This window comes from Mus caroli, chromosome 11 (assembly GCF_900094665.2).
Source record: "Mus caroli chromosome 11, CAROLI_EIJ_v1.1, whole genome shotgun sequence".
NCBI classification, from domain to species: domain Eukaryota; kingdom Metazoa; phylum Chordata; class Mammalia; order Rodentia; family Muridae; genus Mus; species Mus caroli.
In genome coordinates this window covers 53078745-53085406 of record NC_034580.1, presented here as the reverse complement: position 1 = coordinate 53085406, position 6662 = coordinate 53078745, and positions in this window count along the sequence as shown.

The following is a 6662-nucleotide window of genomic DNA, read 5'->3' as shown; positions in this document are numbered from 1 at the left end:
AGGACAGCCAGGGCTACACAGAGAAACCCTGTCTCAAAAAAAAAAAAAAAAAAACAGAAAAACACAGTTAGACACTTTGAAAAGGACTCCATTAACTTGGGAAATAACTCCAAGAATTGACAGTGGAATTGCATGAGATTAAGAAGCTTTTGAACAGCAAAGGAGACAATCACCAGACTGAAGAGGCAGCCTCAGGGTGGGAGCAAATCCTCACAAACTACAAACCTGACAGGGCATTAATACTCAAAACACAAACAACAAAGAAACCAAATCATAATAACGAAGAGACAAATGAGTTGAACGCATGGCTGACAATAGAAGAAATTCAAATACTTCAGGGTAGTTTTGACTTACATTTTCCCAAAGACCAAGAATCTTGAACTTTTGTTTGTTTGTTTGGTTGGTTGGCTGGTTTTTGAGATTTGTTTTATTTATATGAGTACACTGTAGCTGTCTTCAGACACACTAGAAGAGGGCATCAGATCCCATTACAGATGGTTGTGAGCCACCATTTTGTTGCTGGGAATTGAACTCAGGACCTCTAGAAGAGTAGTCAGTGCTCATAACCGCTGAGTCATCTCTCCAGCCCCATCTTGAATCTTTTCTTTTAAAAAAGAACAATCTTCAAATGACCAATAAATACATGAGAAAAGCCCCTGGACTCACAAAGATCTGCCTGTCTCTACCTACTGAGTGCTGGGATTAAAGACTTGTACAACAATGTCTAGCTAAATAACTCTTTTTAAAAAGAGAGAAAGAGAAAAGACAGACAGAGAGATTTAGGGGAGGGGAAGCATCTTTGTGCTGGTACAAATGTAAATTAGTACAGCCACTAAGGAAATAAATTTGGAGATTCCAAAGAAAGAAAGGAAGAAAGAAAGAAAGAAAGAAAGAAAGAAAGAAAGAAAGAAAGAAAGAAAGAAAGAAAGAAAGAAAGAAAGAAAGAAAAGAAGGAAAGAAAGGACGGAAGGAAGAAGGAAGGAAGGAAGGAAGGAAGGAAGGAAGGAAGGAAGGAAGGAAGGCAAGCAGGCCTAAACATGGAAGCACTGTGTGGACCAGCTCCTCTCCAGGGTACATGTCAGCCACATTCAGAGACCTGCACATGCGTGCTCACTCCAGTGTTACCCACAACAGCTTAGTTACACAACAACCCAGGTGTCTCTCAACAGAGAGACTTTTTTTTTAATATCGTATACACACAATGGTTTATTTAGCTTTACACAAGAATGAGATCATGTCAATCATGGGAAAATGGATGTAAGTGGAGATTAGCATGTTAAAAGGATTAAGCCAGATTCAGAAAGACAAACACCACATACCGTCTCTCCTAGGCAAAGTCCAGATGTCAAATGTATGCAATAGGAACCTGTATTCAAATATAGTTGTATCCACATGGGGAAAAAAGTAAATTAAAAGGACAATGCTCTGTTAACTACTGAATTTTCAGGTTGAAGCCATTTGGCTTAACCTTCAAGTCAAAAAAAAAAAAGAAAGAAAGAAAGAAAGAAAGAAAGAAAGAAAGAAAGAAAGAAAGAAAGAAAGAAAGAAGAGAAAAGAAAAGAAAAGAAAAGAAAAGAAAAGAAAAGAAAAGAAAAGAAAAGAAAAGAAAAAAACCCGTACTGTCTCCTACCCAGAAATTATACTTCTAGACATTTTTCCTAAGAAAATAGTCAGGCGATGCAAAAATGAAAAAAAAAATTTTAATCCTATTTATATAAGAAACCTAAAAAAAAAAATTGACTCATCCACTAGGAGTTTATTAAGGATGCCATTGTAAGTAAAAATAATGAGTTACTTCACCTTAGCTGCCACCTGACTTCAGTCTACACATATCTGTTAGACCTCTGATACATATGTATATGCATACATATACATATAAATTTTTATAAACATATGTAATTGTTTGGCATAATATACACATATGTATTATATGTATGGGTGTATTTTTATAATGAATGGGTATTACATTTATAACTGAAAAACTATTCTATAAAAACTTTACAGAACAAGCCTCAGTAATTACAAGGCTGGCTTATCCCCTTGCCTGTTTGCATTGTATTTGTAGCCTAGAGTCTCCTCCACACCATTTAAGTGTAATCATAGGCCTTAGTCACACTTACTCACTAATGACTTTGTAAGTATTCCTGCTGCCCCACCCATGTTAATGCAGGCTCTGAGACTGCAGACTGCCTTTTGGCTTCTTGGGCTTTGGGCAGCCACGGAATGACCATTTTCACCATTTGTGAGAAGTTAGGCACATAAAATGTAAAGCATGCTCTTGTGCTCCCTTAAAAATGCAGGCAAGGTGAGTGAGCTCAAATCCATAGTTAAAAATTCTAACTGGTCCCAAGGCCACTGACACACTGTGGCACCTGTGATGGCCAGAATAATGGCTCCCCAAACATGTCCTCATTCTAATCCCCAGAACCTGTGACTGTGTTTCATAATACGCTAAGGAGGATTAAGGTTACACAAAGAAAGAGGCTTCTTATCAGTAGAACTTAAAGATATGGTGTGCAAAGCCATGGGTTGTGCCAGTTGTAATCACTGGGTCCTCACAAGTGGAAGGAAACAGAAGAGCACCTGGCACGGGGGTGTAACAGTGACTCAGCCCCACACGGCTGGCTTTGCAGGTGGAGGATGAACCAAGTAGGAGCCTGATGGGTAAGGGTAGCTGTTAACACAAGGCAAGGAAGTGTGCTGTGTCCTAGGGTCTCCAGTAAAACAGAACACAGCCAATCGACACTCTCTGACTCTAGCCTACTGTTGGACTTCTGATGGATAGTACTGCGAATTGTTTCAAATCTTCTTTCTTTTAAGCTACCGAATTCACATCCATTGGTTACATCACCCTTACAAAACAGATACCATCTTCAACAAGATTGCTCTGTGACACTATTCCTGTGGAGATGTGAATGAACACTTACTCCAACAACAAATCAAAATAGCAATATCAACCAAAGTCCAACTTGATGAACCAGTGTGTTTACTGGGGTTATCAGCAGGAGGATGGGTGAGGGGTTACTTACAAGAGTGTAGATGACTCAAAGACAGTTGCATTACTGAAAGCCCCCCCACCCCCCACCCCCGCACCCAACATGCATGACTACTCATAAACCCTGGTGCTCTCTGCAGGACTTGAAGGCAGCCTAACAAGGTGGGAGAGTCTCTGCTCTACAGCAATCCTCCTGAGGATTCATGAGTCCTGGGACTCATGAATATCATCACCTTCAGGGATTTCCTGAGACTTGTGAGTTGTTTACTCCTCAAGTCTCAGTGGTTCTCTCTTTAGAACTTCCCTAGCCTTAAGAAGCTCCTTTCTGGGTAGAATGCTTCAGTTTTGAGGAGACTGCTACACAACAAAGCCATGATCATTTTCATGCCTAAACCCAGTCTCATCCAGAAACTCCCTTCAAATTAGTCTTGGAAAAAATTTGGGCAAATTCTTCCCATCCCCCACCCCCCACCACTTGGAGGGACAGTGCCTGGTAAAAACAATCCTGCTTCGCCTCTGCTTCCACCCCAGCTCATTCTTTACATGTTTGATAAAAAAAAAAGGAGGCAAAAACCAGCTCCCTTCCTGGCCTTAGCATTCAGAGCTCTGGCTCCCTGAAAGCGTGGCAACTCAAGTTTAAAGGGAAGCAAAAGAAGCCATCTCAGTCCTGCCACACATGGCGGTGGTGGTTGGCACACACGGCTATTACAACTGGCCTGTGGTCCAGTGTGCTGTTGAAATACAAGGCTTTCCTCACTCAAGGCAAAGCCTGTCTGTGTGTATGTAACCTGGAGACTACTACCTCCCTTATGGAATCTTGTGCCACCAAAGGTTGTCAAAGACATGGCTGAAAACATTTGCACCAACTTGCTTCATCTCTGAAGTGGGAAAGGGATGAAGACAGCAAGTCCCAGTTTCTTCAGGCGGATTGCCTGAAATTAGCATAGAAACAGAAGGTAGGTTTGAACAGAAGCCATGAGTGAATTACCACTAGTACTATGGCAAGCCTGATAATTGTGTGTCCACTAATAGAAAAACTACCACCTGTGATCAGTCCTAGTGGGATCACTTGAGTGAGTCTTTGCCTCTGGGGTTAATTACCCTCTGGCCTCATTGACAAGTGAGAATGATTGTTGATTTAGCACCAAGGGACTCATTACTTTCTGGGCCCCTTCAGGGGATCTTCCTGCTCTATTGAAAGCATTATCTCACTGAATTCAAGTAAAACCCAACTCAGGTATTAAATAATAAAGTGCAGCCACCTTAGGAAAGACCCTTAGGCACCTGGACAGATGAGGGATTGGGGGGATCTAGTTTCCATGCCAAAGGAGACCCATTTATGCAGCTAAAAAAATGACCAGCTTCCCACAAGCGTATCCTGGCCTCTTGCCACTTGCTGGCTCTTACAAATGGGTGGGGCTGTGGAGCTCAGCTTGGTTTTCTGGGAACCCGGAGCATTTGGCAGGGGCAGAGGGAGCCTTAGAACAAGACCTCATTAACCCACGCCCCTTGGGATCCTCCCTGGGGGTTTTATGGGAAACTTTTAATTGGTGTTTACAGTCTATGATAATGAAGGCAGTCAACAGTCAACCAGGAACTTATGAGAAGAGGAATATACTTTCTAAACAGCAGCCAATCATGACAGTCTCAAAGAAAGCAGAACTCTGCATCCCATGAGGGTGTTTTGCAGCTAAACATTACATAACTTTATTGATTTATATCCTTGTTTATTTTCAATTAACTTTCATGGGTACAGTATGATTTTTTTGATAAATCCTCTAAAGTTCATATTTATTCAATTGAATGTACACATTTGCATGGACATATACACATATAAAATTTGCTTTTGAAATATTTTATTTATGCATATTCATGTGGAGGAGGCTTGTGCACAAGAGATGTGCTGGCTAGTTTCATGTCAACTTGATAAAAGCTAGAGTCATCTTGATTTATTTTCTGTGTATAAATGTTTTGCCTGATATATATCTGTGCCCAGTGCCTGGGGAGGTCAGAAGAGGCTATCCCCTGGACTTCTAGATGGTTATGAGCTGCCTCCGGGACTAGAACCTGGGTCTCTGCAAGAGCAACAGTTGCTCTTAACTGCTGAGCCAGCTCTACAGCCCCTACAGTAATTTTGAGAGATAGTTTCAACTGGGGAAAATGTTCTGAATTGGTCCATGGGCAAGCCTGTGCAACATTTTCTTGATTGACGTGGAGAGGCTAACCCACTGTGGGCAGTAGTCACTCCTGGCTGGTGGTCCTAGCTGCTATGCAAAAACAGGCAGGAGAGATGGCTCAGCAGTTTAGAGGGCTGACTGCTCTTCCAGAGATCCTGAGTTCAATTCCCAGCAACCACATGGTGGCTCACAACCATCTGTAATGGGATCTGATGACCTCTTCTGGTGTGTCTGAAGACAGTACCACTGTACTCATATACATAAAATAAATAAATTTTCAAAACAAAACAAAACCAGGCTGGGTCATAAGGAGTAAGGTCATGAGTCATCAACCATCATAGCTCCCTAGTTAGGGAGTACATTTGACTTAGTAATTTAGCTTTTTTAAAGTTCTGGTGACAAAATTTCACATACTAACTGCATCTTTCAGATATGTAGATATGTCATGAATTAACTGAGGGGCGTCTGGACTTTTAACATTGCAACGTGATCATCTATCTACAAGGATTTTGCTTGAGTACCATACAAGTGAGTTCTTTTCAAATTCACTTTTTAAAAAAGCTTACCTCCCAATGCTTTAAAGGTTTGTATTTGGGCCATGTTCAAAGGCTGGGTAAGGCTGACTTGATGCTATCACCATCTTTGGGTGTTAAATCAATCACCATACACATCTGTCCATGAATCAGGTTTTTGTGTCAGGAACATTTAAGTTCTGTCCTCCGCTTGTGTTTGAATGAGTCACCCCAGAAGCTCTAAAATCTCACCATCATTACTGGATATTAAAGGAGACAAAGTGAGCTTCTAAGAGGTGATTAGGGTTTGGCCCTAAGTAATATCCATTCGTGCAATTAGCTGATTAATGAGTAAATGGATCCTCAGGAGAGTGTCTGACATCAAAGCCAGTCCGGCTGGATCTCTTGTGCATTCCCTGACTCTCACCATGGAAAGCTTAGTCTTGCCATCACCAGATGAGGCATCCTCAGCCTGGAGCTAGAACTGTGGGCCCTAACAGACTCGATTTCATCACTATTTACCCACTATGTGGTAATGCGGACAGAAACAAAGCAGACTAAGATGTTCTCCTAGCAAATTTTAAGTGCACCATATACATAATAGACTGAAGCCACCAGACTGTACAATAGGTCAGAACATGTCATGTCTATCTTGTCTGAAGCCTTCCACCCCTTGACCAATCCCTCCTCAGGCGATCAGGCCTCCACACATCTCCATCCGTGGCAACCAACATTTGACTCCACGTTTATGAGTTCAGCCTTTTAAAGATTCTTCATGCAAGTGGCACTGTGAAGTGTCTATCTTTCTGTGCCTGGCTCACTTCTCTTGGTAGTCTATCCTCTGGGTCCATCCATTTTGACACAATTGACAATTTCAGTCTTTAAGACGCTGAATTGCACACCATCGTGTATATATACCACACATTCTCTCTCTCTCTCTCTCTCTCTCTCTCTCTCTCTCTCTCTCTCTCTCTCTCT